Below are 22,160 nucleotides of genomic sequence, written 5' to 3' on the forward strand. Positions count from 1 at the left end.
CAAGAATTCTAAAACATTTAGCTATAGTTTTATCACCACTAAATGGGAATTCCAGCTACATACTGTGGAAGAAAAAAATAGTTAGCTAATCTACAATTTATTTTTGTTTGTACTTCTATTACCAAAGTTAATTGCTACAAACATATTCTAACAGTGATGTGTTGATGACACACTGTCTCTTATCTTGCCCCCAAACTTAAAATGATTTTCTTTTTCTTACCAGATCAGTAAGGCCTCTTGTTGTCTTGGCTACACCTTGCTTCTTCTACTTAGCCTAACGACTTTTCAAGAATACCTCATTCTCTAGGCACATGAGTCTTATCACTACTCCCTGAATATACCATTTTCTTTCTTCTTTTTCTTTTTTAGCCACATGCTTCTGCATATATTACTTCTCATATTCAAAATCTACCTTAATTCAATCCTAAAAGTCCCCCAAATGATTAACAGCTATATTAAGTCCTTCTTTTGCTTAAATTCTATAACCCCTTCTAGCCCATATCATAACATTTGGCAATTACATATAAACACATATATGTGTATACATGGAATTTTTGCCAGATCATTACATATATTAATGCAATTATTTAAATATTAATAGTTAACATTTTCATATTTTAAGGCTTATAAAGTATTCTGAAATTCAGTATCTCATTCATTCATTTATTCAGTAGCTCAGGCTCCAATGTATCTTCTGTAGGTGCTACACTGAGGAAATAGAGACTTCCAGAAGGGAAAGTAAGGGGACTAACTATTCATTAGTATAACTAATAATTATTAAATTGTTATAATAATAATCATTACTAATATTACTATTCATCAATGATCATGGGAAGCAATTCTTTGTAATAGTTACTTTCATTCTTATAATTATCCCATGAAGTCAGCATCCTTCTCATTATCAAATAATTTGTCTAAGTGAGTAGAAAAGTATGTGACAGGGACAGGATTCAAATGCCTGTCTATCTATGTTTAATGCTCTTTCCATTATCTAGATGTATACCTGCTGGGTGTGCAAGGACTAAATGCACATACAAGGGGGGACCCTCCCAAAAACAGAATTATCTTCTAGAGGGTGGGCCCCTTATAGTACAGGCTTCCCCCGCTATGTGAGTGTTTTAGGAACCCATTTGTATCAGCGTACCAGCTGGCATTATTGTGAGAGGCTGTGTTCAGTTTCGGTGAATGTTTTTTGAAGACTCTTTCAATGCATTTGTCCATTTCATGATGGGTGATTTTATGAACATACCTGCCCACATGGCACTGAGTGTTCAGCAGTTTTTGACCAAAAATGGCATGACCCTTGTGACCCACCTTCCCTATTGACCCAATCCCATCCCGAGCAACCTTTTAATTATTTTCCCAGATGATAAAAGTCCTCAAAGGGAAACATTTTGCCGATGTGGAAGAGGTGAAAAAAATGGCAAAAGCACTTAAATTCATCAAAATTGAGGAGTTCAAAAACTGTTTTGAGCAGTGGAAAAAGTCTCACTAGGTGTATTGCATCAAAAGGAGAGTACTTTAAAGGTGACTGAAATTTAAACATACAAGAATCAATTTATTATTTCTATAAATATATTCCCTTTCTGGGGAGACCCCTTCGTATTCAAGCTCAACAGTTCAAACAATAGCATAAAGTCCTAAAAAACTAGTATTTTCATACTTTTGACATGTTCACCTCCGATTCCCAGCAGAAGACTGAGCACACAGTAAATATTTAATGAACAGTTGATTATGTTATTTAAATCTCGGTGTGGTTTTACATAAATGAAAATACTTTCACATTTATACAAGGCTTTACAAATTTCACCTAGTTTCCATTTCACAGCTAATGAACATTTTCCAATGTCAAATACAATTCTTCGCCAGAATAATTCTTACAATGGCCTAGGCTATTCTGAAGTATAGCGGCGTTTATTTTCTCCCACCAGAAACAAAGCCCAGATGAACATGATCGTGCATCTTTGTGAACTACCCTGATCACCTACTATAGTAAAAGTGCTACAAGTGGAGTTATTAGGTCAGGGGGCACACACAATAATGCATTTGATATACACGGATGGAAAAACTCTAGCAATCTATACTGCCACTACTGAGTGTGAAAGTGTCCTTTCTTCTATCTTGCCTCCACTAGGATGACTATTATTTTTAATTTTTGCCAATTAGGAGGGTAAAAAGTCATTTGTGATTGCTTTAATTTGTATTTCCTTGACTACCAAGAGGCTGAATAGTTTTAATTTCTTGTATTGTGGAGAAAAAGGATGCTATTTTTAAAGCTGGTTGCAGTTTAAGCTGGCTGGTTGATCTATTAGGACTAAACACACCTCACTCTGAGAAAATTATACTTTTGTTTAGGCGTTTTCCTTTTTAATTGTGAAATGTGAGGGTAAGCACTATTCAACATAGATGAGAAAGAAGTTAGGCAAAGGGGAGCGCTAAACTAATTGCATCTATCCTGAGAGCTAGAGGAAGGCTTATGGAGGGACCTGAAAGAGGGAAGCAGAGTCTTTAGGGTAGGAGAAGGTAGTAAAGTGGTGAGAGGCCACCCTATGGAGGAAACCAGTCAGTGAGAAGTAACTGGAAATTATTTACTGCACTGTGCTACAATTATTGGCATGGATCAATCCAATTTTTCTGGTCATTAATGAAATGTTAGCACTTGAAATCACAATCTCTAAACATGCACAAACACACACATCAAGCAACATAAATGAAAGTAATCTATAGTTACAGTGGAAAGAAATCTTAAATCAAAATAACTGCCAACCTGAAATTCTACTTTCATCAAATAATCCTTAAAAATTAGGGTAAGAAAATTCTTTCAGATAAGCAAAAAAACCCAAGAGAATTTGTCACCAGTATGCCTATTCCTAAAGGAAATACAAAAGACTATTCCTCAGAAAGAGAAAAATGAAGTCAAATAAAAACTCAGAGATGCAGCATCATGAAAAACATAAAACGTGGTAAATATGTAGAGCCATGCACCACTTGACTATGGGAATATGCATGAGAAATATGTTGTTAGGCAATTTCATCATTGTATGAACATCCTAGAGTGCATATACACAAATCTATATAGTACACAACCTACAACACACCTAAGCTACAGGTGTGACTGTAGATGAATCTAAATGATCAAGGACTATAGAAAACCATTTTCATACTCCTCTACAGTGAAAGACTGTAAAACAGTAACTATTCTGAGAGACAGAGAAGACTGATTTTAAATAAAAATACTTGACAACAATAATGTACGTCAGGAGGCATACTGCAAGTTCTAGGACAACCACTAAATTCTGTAACTTTTTTAAAATGTCAGGGGCCTTTTGTACTCTGAGAGATTACTGAGAGCCCCAAAGGGATTATGTTTCTGTGGGGTTTATCTATCAATATTTGCTCACAGTGGTGGATACAAGTTTTCCAAAATTCTAATTTTCACTTGAAAGTTTGAATTTCATCACTGGCAACAAGTACTGTGAGTTATTTCCCTTGAAGCAGCAGGCTTACTTTGCTCATTTTTGAATAAATGTCTGTCACATACCCAAATTAGCATAACTGTTGGTTTGTCTGTTAGTCATTCTTTCAAGTAAAAATGGTGTTTTACACACACACACGCACACACACACACACACAAATAGTTCACCTTATAACTCAAGAAACTGCATAAATGCTTTTCTAAGGCCCCAAAACATTTAAAGGATTGTAATCACTCAGAGTATGTTTCCTAAACACAATATAGCTATGTTAGAAATAAATTAAAAAATAACTAGAAAATCTCTAAATGCTTAGAAATTAAGAAATACATGCTAAATAACCTATTACTCAAAGGAAAAATTATATTAAAATTAGAAAATACTTCTAACATTAATGATAATGAAAACAATACATACCAAAACTCATGCAGGACTGAGGCATTACATTTCCTGACTGGGGTGGTGCCATTATTAGACCAGCAAAATAGAACTGACTGAAAGGAGGGGGTGGGACATAAATCTAATCTAAATCTCCCAGTATGAGAAAGTTACTTTGACACACACTCTTCAGTGTTGGAGAAACTTTTCTTGAATTAGAATTTTCTTGAATTTTCCACCACTGATGGAAAACCACATCAATACAATCTCTCTAGAGGGCAATTTTATAGTGTTTGACAAAAGTCTTAAAAATGTACATGTCTTTTGACCTAATAATTTCATTCCAAGGGAAATAATCAAGCTATTTGATAAGTTTTAAGGACCAGATTTAGCATAACTATTGATAATACAGAGAAGTCAGAAACAACCTAGATGTCCAACATAGGAGAATGGTTAAGTAAATTGTGGTAAACCCACAGAGCAGAATATTATGCTGCCATTAAAATGATGCTACAGAAGTATATTTATTGATATAGAAAGATATTCACAACATATTAGGATATATAAACATATAATCTGCATACACATGTATATGCAGATACATTGAATAGTTTTTAAATATTAGAGTGTTAAAGAGTGGGTGGGTAGGACTGTATTCGGGATTTTTTTTGTTTTGTTTTTACTTCCACTTTTAAAAAATGAACAGGTACCACAATTTCTGTTGTACTAAAAACAGTTCTAAGTGTTAAAAAAATCAAAGAATCCCTTCTGAATACAGCTAAACAGTATTTACAAAGCAGTATACATCCATAAATTTGTTTAAAAAATTTAAATTATTGAAATAACAAATATTACAAGTATGATATCAAATATTAAAAAATAAGAAAAGCTAAAGTTAGTGAGCTTCAATCATGAGAACAAAAAATATTTAAAAACAGCAAATTAAATCAGGTAAAGATAGAAGGGAATAATAATGAACAAAGATTAATGAAGAAAAAACAAACAACATAGAGCAAGAGAAAATAAAAAAAAAATAGGTTCTTTGAAAAGAGTAATAAAATGGATCCAGAAAAATCCCCATTTGGAAGTTTAACAATATGCTTTTATTATACAGATCTCAGAATAAATCATTAGAAAATATTTTAAACTGAATAACAAAAATAAAAACATCAAAACTTATAAAATGTGATAAAGTACTACCTAGAGGGAAATTTTCTGTTGTACATGTATATATTAGAAAAGAAAGGCCAAAATTTTATGAACTAGCATCCATTCTATATATTATGTAAAGATTATCAAATTAAACTCAAACAAGTTGGAAGGAAACAATGACAGAAATTAATGAAATAGAAAATAAATAGACATAAGAAGGATAAAGAAAGCTAACAGTTCCCTGTGAAATGATGGATCTTTGGCAAGGTTGATTAAAAAAAAAGAGAGAAGACACATATAGAAGCCATTATCAGGAATGACAAAGATAGCATTTCATATCCTGCAGACATTCAAAAGATGGTATAGAAACTCTATGTCACAAATTTGAAATGGACAAATTCCCCCAAAAATAAAAGTCATAAAAAGGGACACAAAAAGAATTAGAAAACCTAAATAATTCTTTACTGATTAAAGGAATTGAATCAGTAATTAAAAAACTTCTGGCATAGACAACTTTAGGCTTAGATGGACTTTCTGACAAGTGCTATTGAACATTTTGAGAAGAACTAAAATGAATTAAAAAGCAGGAACAGTCTCCAATTCAATTTATGAAGCTAGCTTAACCTAGATACAAAAACACATTAAGGACAGCATGAGAAAATTAAAGGACAATCTTACTAATGAACATAGATGAAAGTAACCCAAACAAAACATTACCAAACTGAAACAGCAATACATAAAATTACATCAGGATAAAGTTGTGTTTACCAGAGAAATATAAAACTGTTTTCACATTTGGAATTCAATGAATAATATTTTGAACACTGACATACAAAAATATCTACTCCAACAACTCATATTCAAATATTCTGGAGGTCCCAGACAGTGCAGTAAGGGCAAGATAAAGAGATAAAATGTGTAAAAATTGAAAACAAATGAACTGTCATTATTTACAGATGATGTAATTGCATATATATAATGTACAAAATAATTTAATAATTTAAATTTTAAATAATTTAAAAATTAAAATAATTTAAAAATTAAAATTAATCAGAATTTAGAAAATTCATTGTTATAAATAAAATAAAAATTTAAACAATGTTTTTAAGAACACAGAAATAAGTATCATAGAAAGATGTATAGGATCTCTACAGAAAAAAGCATATTTATTAAATTAAGGTAAGATAAATTAAATAAGGAAAATAAACGGAGAGAAAATTATCCTGGCCACAGACTAGAAGACTCCATATTGACAACAGCCAATCTTTTCCAAATTGAAGCATAAATTCAATGGAATTCCAATGAAAATACCAACAGGTTTTGTGGAAAATGTCAAGGAGAATCTAAAATGCACATGGAATTGCAAAAGGACAAGAAGACCCAAGATATTTTGGGAGAATAATAAAGTGAGGGGATTTTCTCCACTTGATTTCAAAATTTCATAATATAAAGCATAGTAATTAAGACTATGCCACTGACACTACGGCAGACAAACAGGAAAATAGAACATAACAGAGAACCTAGACACAGAACCATATATATATGGATGATTGACTGCTGACAAATAGATGACTGCAGAGTACTGGGCAAAGATGTTCTCTTCAAATAAACATACAAGGTCTGTGTGGAAAAAGTTCAGCCACTGTTAACGTAATGAGAACGGTTTACATGACATTGATATACCCTGGCAGCCAAGGAGAGTAGACAGGAATGTGCGTGTGTGATCAGTGACAATGTCACTGTACTAGTTAGTGGGGGCTGCAGACTCCACTGAGTGAGCATGTGTACTGTGTGGCCATCGCATTCAAAATGACTGAGCGAGTAGAGCAACGAATCTGCATCAAATTTTGCGTTAAGCTTGAACATTCCTCTGTGGAAAATATTTGGATGATTCAGAAGGCCACAGCTATGGGCAACTGGTGATTGGCAGCTTCATCACGACAACACGCCTGCTCATGCATCATGTCTGGTGCAGAGTTTTTTTGGCAAAACATCAGATCACTGAGGTGACTCAGCCCCACCTACAGCCCAGATTTGGCGCCTTACCACTTCTGTTTTTTCCCAAAACTAAAATCACCTTTGAAAGGGAAGAGATTTCAGACTATCGATGAGGTTCAGGAAAATACAATGGGGCAGTTGATGGTGACTGGGAGAACTGTGTGAGGTCTACTTTGAAGGGGACTGAGGCATCATTGTCCTATGTACAATGTTTCTTGTATCTTGTATCTTATTCAATAAATGTCTGTATTTTTCATATTACATGGATATGTATTTATTTATTTATGTATTTACTTCTTTCTTTCTTTCTTTCTGTATTTATTTCTTTATTTTCTGGATAGACCTTGTATGTTTATGTAGACTAGGAGATATATATCTGAATGCTCATAGCAGCATTGTTCACCATGGCCACCAAGGGTCAACAAGCCAAATGTCTATCAGTAACAGAATAAAGTATTGGTATATTCATACAACAGAATATTACCGAGCAATGAAAAATATTATAGCTACACAAAAGAAATTGGCTGATACCTAAGGATAAAGTGAGTGAATAAAGCAACACAGCAAAATACAAATTGATTTCCTTCACATATAGTTCAAAAACAGTAATAATCTTATTTTGTTGTGATGAATAATTAAAGCTAGCATTTTTGAGTACTTACTATGCGACAGGTATTTACATACATTAGTTTACTGAATGGCTACACGTCTATGAGGTAGGTACTATTACCAATCAATCCTATTTTACATATGAGAAAACTGAGAAACAGCAAAAGTTAAGTAACTTGCCCAAGGGATTACACAGTTATTTAGTGGCAGAGCCAGGATTCAAATCCAGGCAGTGTGATTTCAGGGTCCATGCATTGTTCCCCTCAAAATGCTCAGGTTACAGAGAGGGAAACTTCTAATTTTAGCTCAAGGGTCTGAATTACTTAACAAAAGGTAAGAGATTACAGCTAAGTAAGCAAAAGCATATTACAAGAAGGGCTCCGTATAACAAATCAATTTTCATGCCTGTTTATAGGGGGCCCCATGCTCCAGAACCAAGTAGGGGGATCTTTGGTGCAAAGCTTCCATCTCTATTACCCCAGGTGATACATGAGAATACTGTATTGTTGATATGGTTTAAATGAATTCTTTGTAGTTAATGTTTGCCAACAAATGCTTTAATCCTTGCATATTGCTTGTGGTACTGTCTTGAAGTATTCTCAAATGTCCAATAACCACCACCTTTCCCCAATGTTCTATTTATGCTCCTGCTGGGGATGTCCTCTGTTCACTTTTCTATCTGTCTCTCCTCTACACTGGTGTTGATGTCCTTCACCAACTTTGTAAAAGCTCGCTTGCCTGTTCCAGCTCCCAACTATTTCCCCCACTGACCTCTTAGAGCCCTATTAATCTGTGCCTCTCTATGGTCATTCTGACCTACACTACCAGTTATTATTATTTATGTCATGCATAGGCACCTGTCTGGTTTGTACAATTTCACTATAAACAACTTGAGGGCATAAAAGGGTCTTTTATCATCAGTATAATATTCCACACATTGATGAATATTCATAAATATTTATTGGTGGTAAATTCATTTTTGTGGGGAGAAGTGATTAAAATAGCACATGCTGGAATTTCAATGGAAGGAAAGAGTACATCTTTGAGGAATCAGTCTTCATGGAGTAAGCAGCTTCTCAGATTGGGGACAGGGAGAATAGGAGAGGATGAGAAAGACAGAGTGAGAGAATGTGGAAGTGGTCGGGCTATTGGTGGTTAAGAGGAAAGCAGCATCTTAGGGCATTTCTTCTGACAAGCAAACAACAGTAAGGCTTGGAGCACTATGAAATATGTCAACATTTTAGGTGGACTTGGAGTAGATTGTAGGAATATTTAAGGGGCTATAATTTGAGCTATACTATAAACAGGATATAATAAAATCCTTTCAGTATAAACTTGGACAGAGACCAGAGAAGGTACTTGCACAGGATTGTGAACTACGATATGTAAGTAGATAGAAATCTTCATCTTTACAATGGGGAAAAGGGGTGTTCACTGTAACAGGAATTGTTTAATAAAGAAATTCTGATATACTGTCAAATACATTAAAATGACAAGATCTTGTGAGCCATAATCAATGTTGTTTGACAATGGTGCCTCCTAGTGGATAAGAAGACTGCTGCTACAAGAGACAGCAAATGATCCTAGGTTAGGAGATTGGATGTTTATGTTAACATGCTCCTCTGTATGGTTTTCTAAAATTCCCAGAAAAGAAAGGAAGACAGTTGACAGCAATAACTATTAGCCTTCAGTGTTCTCATTAAACTTTATAGCTAAACACTCACCTCCCCAGCCTCCAACATTCTCTCTCTCTCTCTCTCTCTCATACACACACACACACACACACACACGCAAACACTCTCTTATTCTTATTCTTTTAGTTAAGGTTCTGAAGAAAAAAAAATGAGGGGAAAGGGCTTCCAGATATAAATCACAATAAGTCACATCACAGAATTTTAAAACTGTAAGTTCAATTAAAAGACTTGCTGTCGGTCAGTAACTAATTAATGTCAGTTGGGAATAGAACCTCAGCTTCCTGAGTCTCAGACCCCTGTGTAACTCCATGCTTCCTGTTCATTTTTTTTTTTTTGAAGAAGGAGGGTACACTTTTCCTTTACCATAATATGGACTTAGGTGTATTGATGAGAGGATAGTGATATTCTACTTTTTCAAAGGGCTTTAAAAAAGTTACTGAAAATTTTCACAAGGGAATTGCACCTGCGCTTTCTTTCCCTTTGGACCAGGAGACAGACAGGATTTTATGGTGCTAGAAAGGGAAGCTTCTAAGCTACCAAGTCTCTGTTCTCAGCACAAGATCTACAGAGTTCATCTAAGACACTGGTTACTAAATGGCCCCAGCTATGTTTGCACAGCATAAGGTGTCCAAAGGCCTGGGTCCTTGAACTTTTTTCTCTTTTCTACACTACCCTCCCAATCTTTTAACTTCATTAATTCTAAAGACAAATACTTTACATGCAACACTTTATCTATGGGATGTACTAGTTCAGCTAGTTTAAACACATTTATTTGCTAAGTTTTAAGTTTCTTAGACTTCTGGTCTAGTCCCACTTACTTTCCTTTGCAGATGAGAGCCAGGACAGTACTTCTGCTACTCAAAACCAAATCAATCATAATCATTGCATCGTTTTTCTTTCTATCCTGCATAAGTTGTCATAACTTTGGTATGGGTTAGTATCTATGATTCTTCCTAAGTTTCTCTAGATCTTCTTTTTGCCTTTTTTCTCTAGAAATACAGTTCTCTCTCATGCTCCTCAATGCCTTCTTTTCATGCAGAGGCAGGTTCCTCAGTGCACTACCTGCCCCCCGACTACCAGCAAAGCCTCTGGCCCACAGGAGGGAGCATACCCTCAAACAACGTAGATATGAAAATCCCAACATACTCCTTCTAGCCATTTGTTTAATTCAAAGTTCAGGGTCATTCTTTGACAGTTATACTTCTGACATGTCCTCTGTTTATCTGTGTCTTAGAACATCAAAAAAATTGTACATAATCATGACAGACCCTGATGTGGTCTTACAGATGAGGAAGGTGGGCCAGTTTGGAAAACAATCTCATCCTAAGCAAACATACCAGGGATTAAAAAAATATCACATAGTTAATTATTGAGTTTTTGTTTTCATTTTACTGCCATTTGCACTCTGAAATCAAACTAGTTGGTATAATTCTTACTTCCGGGTAAGTTCCTCTTATTATAAAAAAGTTAATGTCGGTATTTATAAAACTCTAGATGTATAGATAGAAACAAAAACAGAGGCATATAAGCACAAGGGTCTGCCCAAGATTGAATTGTTTCAACTTAGCAAGAAAAAAGGAACCATTATTTTGCCCTCATGAGAAGATTCCATATATGTAAATTGTTTCCCAGTTTCAAATACAACAAAGAAAAATATAGGAGTTCTTGAATGGCCACATAACATCATAGCCAATGTGCAAAGGGCAAGAAAATTCTGTATGTAGAAAAACGGAAGTCAGCAGTTAACCAGACAGATCCTTTGAGTATTATAGGAAGACACATAACCCTCACAGACTGATTTTCACATTAGTCCTGCCTCTTGGATAAGATCTTGAAGGTTCCTGCTAAATGAAGATATGTTAATAGCTAAAAGCAAAGATTTACTGAGCATTTAACTATATACCAAGTGTCATTTTAAGTGCTTCACATGTAGTAAATTATTTAATACCTATAACAAGACAAGGAGACAGGTACTATTTTTCAGATGAGGAAATTGAGGCTTAAGACAAATGTTATATAACTTGTCCAAGGCCATAGGGTTAGAAAGTAGTGGAGGTGGGATTTGAACCTAAGCAATCTGGCTCCAGCATCCTAAACTCTTAATCCTGAGGCTCTACAATAAATAGAATTTATGACAATGACAATTTCCTCTAAGGGAGGAAGTGAATGGGGACAGGGATACAAACCAGACCTTTCTGAATAAACTCTATTCACAATCTAAAAACAAAACTGAATCGAATCAAGAGAAAAAAAAAGAGGCAATACTTAAAATTAGAAATGACTGATGCATCCACCCCAGTGAGGGACATTTTTTCGGTAAACTTGTTTTCATTTTGGAAAATATTTATGAATAAGTAGTTTTACATTTAAAAAAAAACCAAATGATGCAGGTATCTGAATAAGATTGGTAGAATCCTGGTTGTGATATTATACTAGTTTTGCAAAGTGTTAATGGTGGGAGAAACTGGGCAAAGTCTAAAAGGATCTCCCTGTATTACTTCATTTAGCTGCATGTGAACCTACAGTTACCTCAATAAAAACTTTAACTGAAAAAAAAAACCCCAACAAAACAAAACGGTAATAAACAGACCTAATTCTATACCAAGCTTGTGGCATAACCACAAAGAAGAGAATTACTTAAATGAAGAGAGTATGTTAATGTGACAAAGAGCCCTGATTTTTAGAGAAAAATTGTACAAACATAAAACTTAAAGAGTTAAGGTAATGAGGTTTCATATATCCATTATCCTCCTCCAGACATTAATGAATACAACTCACAGGCAAATCTTTTACGTATATATCAACAGAGTACCCACTGCTCACCCCTCACCTGATTTTGAGGCAAATCCCAAACATCAATTATCACTTAATGCTTAAATACTTCAGTAGTTATCTCCAGAAGGTAAGGACTCTTTCTGTACAATAACTGCAAGAAAATTACACATTAACAGCTAATAATTCCTTATTATCTAGTAAATGTCTCACAAATAAACATTTGTGATTGTTGCTTTAACTGGAAATAATGGTGTAAACTTATGTTTTCATTTTTGTATGTACTTTTTAAATTAAAGACAAATTTTTATTTCAGAATAATTTTAGACTTACATAAAAATTACAAAGATAGCATAGAAAGTCCTGTATCCCTCTTACCCAACTTCCTCTAACTTTAACATCTTAGGTAACTATAGCACATTTGTCAAAATTAAGAGAGTAACACTGGCATGTTACTATTAATTAAACTCCTGACTGTATTTAAATTTCACCAGTTTGTTGACTAATGTATTTTCTTTGTTCTGGGATCCCATGAAGGATATCACATTGCATTTTTTTCAAGTCTCCTTAGTTTTGTCTGGTCTGTGACAATTTCTCAGTCTGTCTTTGTTTTTCATGACCTGGACAGAGTATTTTATAGAAATCTGTCCATTTAGATCTGTCTGAAGGTTTTTTAATTTTTAGATGAGAGTTGTGGGTTTTGGGGGAAGGATACATAGAGGTGAAGTGCTTTTCTCAACACATTACTCCAGGGGGCACATGATATCCCCATGATTTATCTATCACTGATAATGTTAACTCGATTCCTTGGTTAAGGGAGAGTCAGCTAGGTTTCTTCACTGTAAAGTTACTATGTTCCCCTTTCCATGCCCTGTTCCTTGAAAGCAAGTCACCAAGTTCAGCCCACACTTAAGGCGGGAAGGGGATTATCTCTATCTCCTGGAGTGGGGTATATCTACATACATTATTTGGAATTCCGTAAGGAAGATTTATTTCTGTTCTCCCATTTAAAATTTTATTCAATAATTTATTTATATCACTTTGGACCCATTTATTTTATAGTTTGGGTTATAATCCAATACTATGTTATTTATTTTGTTGCCGGAATTGTTTCAGGTTTGGCCATTGGGAGCTCTTTCAGGTTGGTTTCTATAGCTCTTTGATTTTGAGCACTTCCTTACTTTCCAGTACTATAAAATGCTCCAGGCTCATTTTGTATGTTCTCTGCCCCGGTCCTAGAATTAACCATTTCTCCAAGGACCTTAACTCCTTCTGTCATAGAATAATATTTAGAAATGAAGATCTGGGTATAAGTATGCTGGTTACTACTAAGGTGTCACAGCTTCTAGGCCCTCTCAGTGGACAGAGCTAGGAAATACATGTGGGTACTAACCCTTACACATGTATCTATCTGTATGTACAAATGCATATATGCACATATATATATATATATATATACATACAAAGATATATGCACACACATGTGTATATACACAAACTAAATATGAGATAATATTGACATCTCCAACTCTAGCACCATAGGGTTCAGTCTAACCTCCACTCTTGCTTATTAGCAACTTCTTTCTCTGACTGGATTTGTTTTTCAGTTTATTTTTTATTATCTTAATTGTTTATTCAATTAGAATTGTGCCAATTTTTTTCCCTTTTGCCCCCCTCCACCCAGCCCACCCCTCCATTGTCCATATTCATGTGTTATTCATACATGTTCTTTGACTAGTCCCTTCTCCTTCTTTCTACCATTCCCCCCTCCCTCCTCCCCTACTACAGGTATCAGTCTGTTCCACGTTTCCATGCTTCTGGTACTACTTGTCTTTCTTTTCTTAAATATTATTTTATTGTTCAATTATAGCTGTCTGCATTTCCCCCCAGCACTCCTTTTCTTTAAAAAAAATTATTTATTTATTTTTAGGCAGAGGGGAAGGGAGGGAGGAAGAGAGGGAGAGACATATCAATGTGTGGTTGCCTGTTGTATGCTCCCACTGGGGTCCTGGCCTGCAACCCAGGCATGTGCCTAGACTGGGAATCAAACTGGCAACCCTTTGGTTTGTAGGCCAGTGCTCGATCCACTGAGCCACACCAGCCACAGAAGTGGTTCTATTTTTCTTGATAGCTTATTTTGTCCATTGATTCCTCTTATAGGTGAGGTTATATGGCGTTTGTCTTTCACTGACTGGCTTATTCACTTAGCATAATAGTCTCCAGTTCCATCATGCTGTTGTGAAGGGTAGGAGCTCCTTCTTTCTTTCTGCTGCGTAGTATTCCATTGTGTAAATATATCACAGTTTTTTAATCCACTCATCTAGTGACAGGCACTTGGCCTGTTTCCAGGACTTGGCTATTATAAATAGCACTGCTATACACATAGGGGTGCACAGGTTCTTCTGGATTGGTGTTTCAGGATTCTTAGGATACAATCCCAGCAGTGGTATTGCTGGGTCACAAGGTAGTTCCATTCTTATTTTTTTAACTGGATTTTAAACTTTTTTTTTTCTTTTTTTTTTTAAATATATTTTATTGATTATGCTATTACAGTTGTCCCATTTTCCCCCTTCTCTTCCCTCTACCCTGTACCCCCTCCCACCCACATTTCCCCCTTTAGTTCATGTCCATGTGTCATATTTATGAGTTCTTTAGTTTCTACATTTCCCGTACTATTCTTGCCCTCCCCCTATCTATTTTCAACCTACATTCTATGCTACTTATTCTCTATACCTTTTCCCCCTCTCTCCTCCTCCCACCCTCCTGCTGCTAACCCTCCATGTGCCCTCCATTTCTGTGGTTCTGTTCCTGTTCTAATTGTTTACTTAGCTTCTTTTGGTTTTGCTTTAGGTGTGGTTGTTGATATTTGTGAGTTTGCTGTCCTTTTACTATACATGTCTTTTCTTTATCTTCTTTTCTTAGATAAGTCCCTTTAGCATTTCATAAAATAAGGGCTTGGTGATGATGAACTCCTTTAACTTGACCTTATCTGAGAAGCACTTTATCTGCCCTTCCATTCTAAATGAGAGCTTTGCTGGATAGAGCAATCTGGGATGTAGGTCCTTGTCTTTCATGACTTGGAATATTTCTTTCCAGCCCCTTCTTGCCTGTAAGGTCTCTTTGGAGAAATCAGCTGACAGTCTAATGGGAACTCCTTTGTAGGTTACTGTCCCCTTACCTCTTGCTGCTTCTAGGATTCTCTCCTTCGTTTTTACCTTGGCTAATGTAATTATGATGTGCCTTGGTGTGTTTATTCTTGGGTCCAACTTCTTTGGGGCTCTCTGAGCTTCTTGGATTTCTTGGAAGACTGTTCCCTTTGCCAGATTGGGGAAGTTCTCCTTTATTATTTGTTCAAATACGTGCTCAATCTGTTGCTTTTCCCCTTCCGATTCTGGTACCCCTATAATTCGTATATTGGAACGTTTAAAGGTGTCTTGGATGCTCTTAATCTTTTCCTCAATTTTTTGAATTCTTATTTCATCATGCTTTCCTGCTTGGTTGATTCTATCTTCCTTCTGGTCCACTGTATTGTTTTGAGACTCATATTCCTTCCTTTCACTATTGGCTCTCCTCTGTATGTCTTCCTGCATCTGTTTTATGGTACTCTGCATTCTTTCATCTAAATTTCGTCCAAAATCCACCAGTTCCGTGAGCTTTCTGATCACCAGTGTTTTGAACTGCGCATCTGATAGATTGGCTAATTCTTGGTCGCTCAAAAGGATAAGTCCTGGGGGACTGATTTGCTCTGTTGAAAACATGTTTTTTTTTCCCCCCGTCTCTCCTTTTTTTTTTTTTTTCCCGGTCTGGTTGCTCTTGTTACGGTGGGGGGCGGAGCCTTAGGTGCTCACTGGGGCTGGGCACCCCAGTCGCTAGATTGTGACGTTATATGTGGGGGCGGGGCGGGCGCGGGAACGGGGGGGGGGGGTGGTGGTGGAGAAAACAATGGCGGTAGTTCCGTTCCCCTGGACTCAGACCCTTGTCTGGGCTTCCGGGCCTCGAGTTCTGCCCTGGTCCACAATCGCTGCCCCTCTGGGTCTGCCAGCCGCAGCTTGCGTACTCAGGGATCACCGCTGCCTTCTTGCGCCCCTGGATGGCTTTTGCGCCGATTTCGCGCCAAACCTTCCCCCGACCTCCGCGAGCCGCCGACCCGAGCCAGCCCCGCGTCCGCCGGCTCGTCTTCTCCTACCGGTCCGGATGAACACGTCTACTTCAACTTCTTGGCTGCCCGACTTCCATTCAGATAAATCCTCTGCCGGATCTGGGTGTTATTCTGATAGTAAATTATTGTTGTAAATTATTGGTTTTCTAATCTTGGTTGTACGAGGAGGTACGGTGCGACCACCTATTCCTCCATCTTTCCGGAAGTTAGTTTCTATTTCTAAATAGTCCTTGAGAAAGAAGAGATAGACTATTAATCACGGGCTCAGAGTAACCCTTGTGATTAACTGCCGGATTTTAAACTTCTGCATATTTAAAAAATAAATACACAAAAAGGCCCAAACCATAAACAATATTAAACAGGCAAATTTGGGAAAAATATTTGCAATACATGAAAAATGTAATACCTTAAAAATATCTAACCACACTAGTAACAAAAAATGCAAATAAGACCTAAACATCATTTTGGCTTATCTAAATGTAAACATGGATGTTCTCACCTACCATTGGTGTGAATATAAATTGATACAAAATAGAAATTGGTACAATATTTATGGAAAGTAATATGACACTATGTAAAGAAACGTTAACTATATTGCTAGATTTCTGCTATGTGATGTCTCCCATTGAACAACAACAACAACAAAACTGTATAAAACATTTCCTGAAGGCATCAAAGTAGTTAAATTGTCAGGAATGTGGGCTGGACTCTGTGAGACAATGGGAACTCAGAGAGGTAAGGCCATGAATCAGAGTCCCTTTTACCCTGGGGGCATTTGCTTATACAGACAATCTCTAAGGGAAAACAAGTCACCATTTAGGGAATCTGACAAACTCCAACATTGAGCTAGGACTCTAAAGAGCTAGGGATGAACTGGAAACAATCAGCCCCTTCATATACTTACAATCTATTTTTATCTCTGAGTGCCCTAAGAATCTAAGCATTGAACCTTAACTAAGAGAGTCCCAAATTGCTAGTGCCTAAAGGTGCCTAGTAGAAGCAAGTAAGTCCTCTCTGGAGGAAGAAAGCATCATTCTAGGCCAATAATTTTTGAAATAATTTCCAGCACTCAGTCAAAATGAATAAGGTGCATGAAAGGGTAAGAGATCTGGAACAAGAACCAGCAAAAATGACACATACACACACAAAAACAATACCACAGGGACTTCATATGCTGAAATTATCCAACACAGATTATTAAATAATGAAGCCTACTATGTCCCCAAACATAAAATCTGAGTATGAATTTTTTCAAGAAAATGAAAATAAAAATATAGATTTTAAAAGGAAAAGACATGCACAATACAGAAAAGACGGTAGAAGATATATAGAATACCATAATGTACACCTATACCTGTACCTAATTGGATCACAAAGGTGATGAAAGGGGTAGAGGAAATATTAGAAAACATAAGGACTGAGGATTTTCCTAACTATGAATAATATCAATACACTGATTCAAGAAACATAAAGAACCTAAGGCAGGATTGATACAGATATATACATACAAGACCCATCACAGAGAAAACAAAAGATGAAGAAAACATTGTTTTTAATAACCTGAGAAATAAAGGCAGATTACCCTCAGAGAAGAGACAGACTGCTATATGAATTCTCAATGTCAATGGAGGCCAGTAGAATGATATCTAATGGAAAGAAAATCCCAATCTAGAATTCTCTGCTCAGTCAATATTCTTCGAGATTGAAGGGGATATAAGGAAATTCTGAAACTAACAAAAAAGGAGAGTTTGCACCAAGCAGACTGACACAAGGAAACTGAATCCAGATAAAACCTTAGAGATGTTCTTTAGGAGCTAGAGAACAAAGGACGGACAAGTGTAAGGGTAAATCTAAATGAATAAGAATAATAGTGATATAAAAACATGTAACTTATCATTTACACACAAAAATATAATTTAAATATGTGAAAACAATAGCCTACAAGTAAAGGGAGGCATTATATGAAATTTATGTAATTCTACATAAATTCTATAGTGCTTGTATTATTCAGGAAGACAATGGTATCAATATCAGATATGATTAATTAGAGAATCATATTGTTATTTCTGGGGTACACATTATGATGACAGAAAAGAGTGCTTAAACCTCCAAATTAATAGAGGAAAATAGAATGATAAAAAACATTAAACTGATACAGGTAAATCGGGAAAGGCAAGAAAAGATATGCAATAGGTGGTAAAAATAGAAAGCACATAAGAAGACCACAGATGTAAGTCAAACTATCCCAAGATATATAATGATTAAATGTAAATGGACTAAATGCTGCAATTAAAAGACAAAGATTGATAGTCTAGGATAAAAAACAACTTAACTATATGTCTTTAACAAGAGACACATCTAAAAGAGATACAAACAGATTAAAATTAAAAGGAAGGGGAGGAAACCCAGAAAATTAAACCCAAAATATAAGAATGGAAATAACAAGCAGAAATACTGAAATGGAAAATAAATTCACAATAAAAAGAATTACAGAAGCTAAAAGTCATTGTTTAGAAGGGTAATAAGACTGGCAAGTGTCTGGAAAGGCTAAGAAAGAAAACATAAATATATAAATTACCAGTATCAAGAATAAAAAAAAAGATCCTGCAGGGATATTATGAACTACTTTATGCCAAAATTGTTTAATGTACTCATTCCTAGCAAAATATATTTCACCAGAGTGACACAGTAATAAATGGAAAATCTGAATATCTCTATAAATATTTAAGGAATTGTATCAGAAATAACCTTTCTTACAAGAAAAACTGACCTGTATGGATTTATGGGTGAGTTCTACCAATCATATAAAGGGAACAAAATAAAACCCAGAGAATACTCCCGATTCACTTTATAAGTCTACCATAATCTAGCTATAAAAACCTGATATGGACAGTATATATGAAAATTCTAGTATAACCTTCTCATAAGTATAGATGTAAAAAAGTCTAAACAAAATATAAACAAACCAAATATTAGCAATATATAAAAAGGATTATTAAGAATTATACAACATTGTCAAGTTTGGTTAACCAAAGAATCAATGAAACTTATTGCATTAACAAATTAAAGAAGAATATCACATGATCACTTCAACATATACAGAAAAAAGCATTTGGTAACAATTCACTGTCCTTTCATGCTTAGCAAGCCCTAAAATCGGAAATAAGCTAAGAAAACTGCTATTGTCATTGTTCTGGATGTTAATCCATTGCAGTAAAGGCTAGAAAAAGAAATAAAATGTAAAAAGAATTGAAAAGAAATAAACAAAATCCTCCTCACACACAGATGTTATGATCGGGTATGCAGAAAACCCAAACAACTCTACAGATAAATTATTGGGATTGCCAAAGCTTGATGAATAGAAAGGAATATAAAGTCAACACAAGAGAGGGAAAGAGCAGAGAAAGAGAGAGAGAAAGATCTATCTTTAAAAGCAAATACCTAAGAATAAATCTAATGAAGAATATATGTAGTCTCTGTGGGGAAAAGCATAAAATGTTATTGCAGGAAATAAAAAACCTAAATAAATGGGAAGGTAGACACCATGTTCAATGGAATTGGAAGAGTCAATATTGTAAACATGTCAATTACTCTCAAGTTGCTAAGATTTGATATAATATTCAAGGCAAAATCCCAACAGGTTGTTTTTGGTGTGTGTGTGTGTGTGTGTGTGTGTGTGTGTGTGAAAACTGACAATGTGATCCTAAAATGTATATGGAAAATGCAGAGAAAAGTACATCCCTCAAAATATGTCTGCAGAAGAACAAGGCAGAAGGCCCTGCTCTACCAGTTCTCAGGACATATTATAAAGCTCTAGTAAAAAAGACAGTGTGCTCTTGGCACAATGCCAGGCAAATAGGCCAATGGACTAGAATAGAGCCTGGAAACAATCACGCATATGTGGATGCTTGATTTATGGCAAAAAGGGTACCACAGAGCAGTCCTTTCAGTAATTTTGCTAAGACAATTGAATATCTACATGGAAAAAAATGAAATTGGACTATTACCTCACAGTGAACCCCAAATCAATTCCAGCTGGATGAGAAGCATAGGAGGCTAATCTTTATAATCTCAGAGCAGTAAATTATTTCTTAAGATGCAAAAAGACTTACCATAAAAGAAAAGATTGATAAGTTAAACTATATTAAAGTTACAAAGTTCTGTTAATCAAGAGATACCATTACAAGAATGAAGAGCTAGGTCACTAAGTGGCATTTAAGAAAGAGTAATCAGGAAAATCCACAATGAGATTCTACCACACACCAATTGGCAAAAGTAAAAAATTCTGACAATGCCAAGTATTAGGAAGGGTGTGCAGCAAAGGTAATATACAATCATGAGAAGAACAGGCTTTTTAAGCAGGAGGCAGTGCCAGGAAAACTAGGACTTAGAGCACCTTAGAGAGGCATATACCATAGGTAAGGGGTCAGTTTATGTGTCTACTTTAGAAAATAGCTTGGTATTATCTGGGAAAACTGAAGTTGTACATATTCTAAAATCTATCAGTTCTACTCCTAGGCCTATACTCTGCATGAATGTGTACTTACGTGTACCAGAATATATGTACATGATTGCTTACAACAGCAGTGCTTTAAACAGCCAGATCTGGAAACAACTAAGATACCTATTAACATTAAAATGAATAATCTGTGAATGTTCACTGCAATACTATACATGGATAAAATGAAGGAGCACAAAGCAGCCTAAATCAATCTCACAGACCAGAAGAGTATATACTGTATAGTTCCATTTAAATAAGATTTTAAAAGACAGGTAACACTAAATTATATTATTCAGGGATACCTATTTGGATGGTATAGATAGATATAAAAGCAAGAAAGTAAAGTCTAGATTGAAATTAATTCTAAGAGAGATAGGGTGTTATGATCAGAAAGGGGATTGTGGCCCTGGCTGGTGTGGCTCAATGGACTGGGCACCAACCTGTAAAAGGTTCCTGGTCAGGGCACATGCCTGGGTTGGAGGCCAGGACCCCAGTAAGGGGAGTGCGAGAGGCAACCAGTTGATGTATATCTTTCATGCATGCATTGATGTTTCTCTCCCTCTCTTTCTCCTTCCCTTTCCCTCTCTCTAAAAATAAGTAAGTAAAATCTTTAAAAAAAAGAAAAAGGAAAGGGGAATTCACAGGCTGTTGAGGTGCTCACAGTTTTTACATTTCTTGACCTCAGTTGTAGTTACATGGTTGTTCACTTTACAATAATCCCTTAAACTGTATAGTTCTGTGTATGCATTTTTTTCTAAATGTAATATAGCTTATAAAAAGATTAATTCTATGTGTGATGCAGATGTTTATATGTATTCATACATTCTTTTATCTAGTAACTCTACTTCTAAAAGCTTATTTTGAGGACATAAAGCAATTAGGAGTATGAACAAGTAATTATGTATATAAATATTGTTAATAATATTATTTCTAATAGGGAAAAACAGAAAACTATAAATATCCAATTAACATGTCCCAACAGGAAAATTGTTAAATTCAATATGGCACATGCATATAGTTTAGATACTGTAATGCAGACATTAAAATATTTGTACCTAAAAGTATTTAATGACATAGCAAAATGTTTAAAATTATGAAGTGAAAAGAACTAGGAAACAAAATTGCATATATAAAATGATCTCAATTTAGTGTGATTGTGATAATGAGTGTAAGTAGAAGGAAATGTTCTGAAATGTTCACTGTAACTTTAGCAATGGCATTATTTTTGTGATTATAATTTTCCATAATTTGTAAATTTGTATAAAGTATGTGCAATGTGTATTATAAAGGTTGTTGACACTAAAAACTGCTTATAATTTTCATTTTTACATTAACAAACTACTTCTTTAAAATAATAGTTAACTGAATTTTCTTCCTATTTTATGAATATATAAATTTATTCAAAATTATACTAGTAGTTGAAG

General features: G+C 35.3%; 1 protein-coding gene across 1 annotated transcript in view; it reads right to left on the minus strand.

Annotated features, from left to right (window-relative positions):
- The window catches only part of CASK (calcium/calmodulin dependent serine protein kinase), a 441,363-nt gene that overhangs the window by 233,778 nt on the left and 185,425 nt on the right, over positions 1 to 22,160 (minus strand).

Source organism: Phyllostomus discolor, chromosome X (genome assembly GCF_004126475.2).
Source record: "Phyllostomus discolor isolate MPI-MPIP mPhyDis1 chromosome X, mPhyDis1.pri.v3, whole genome shotgun sequence".
NCBI lineage: Eukaryota > Metazoa > Chordata > Mammalia > Chiroptera > Phyllostomidae > Phyllostomus > Phyllostomus discolor.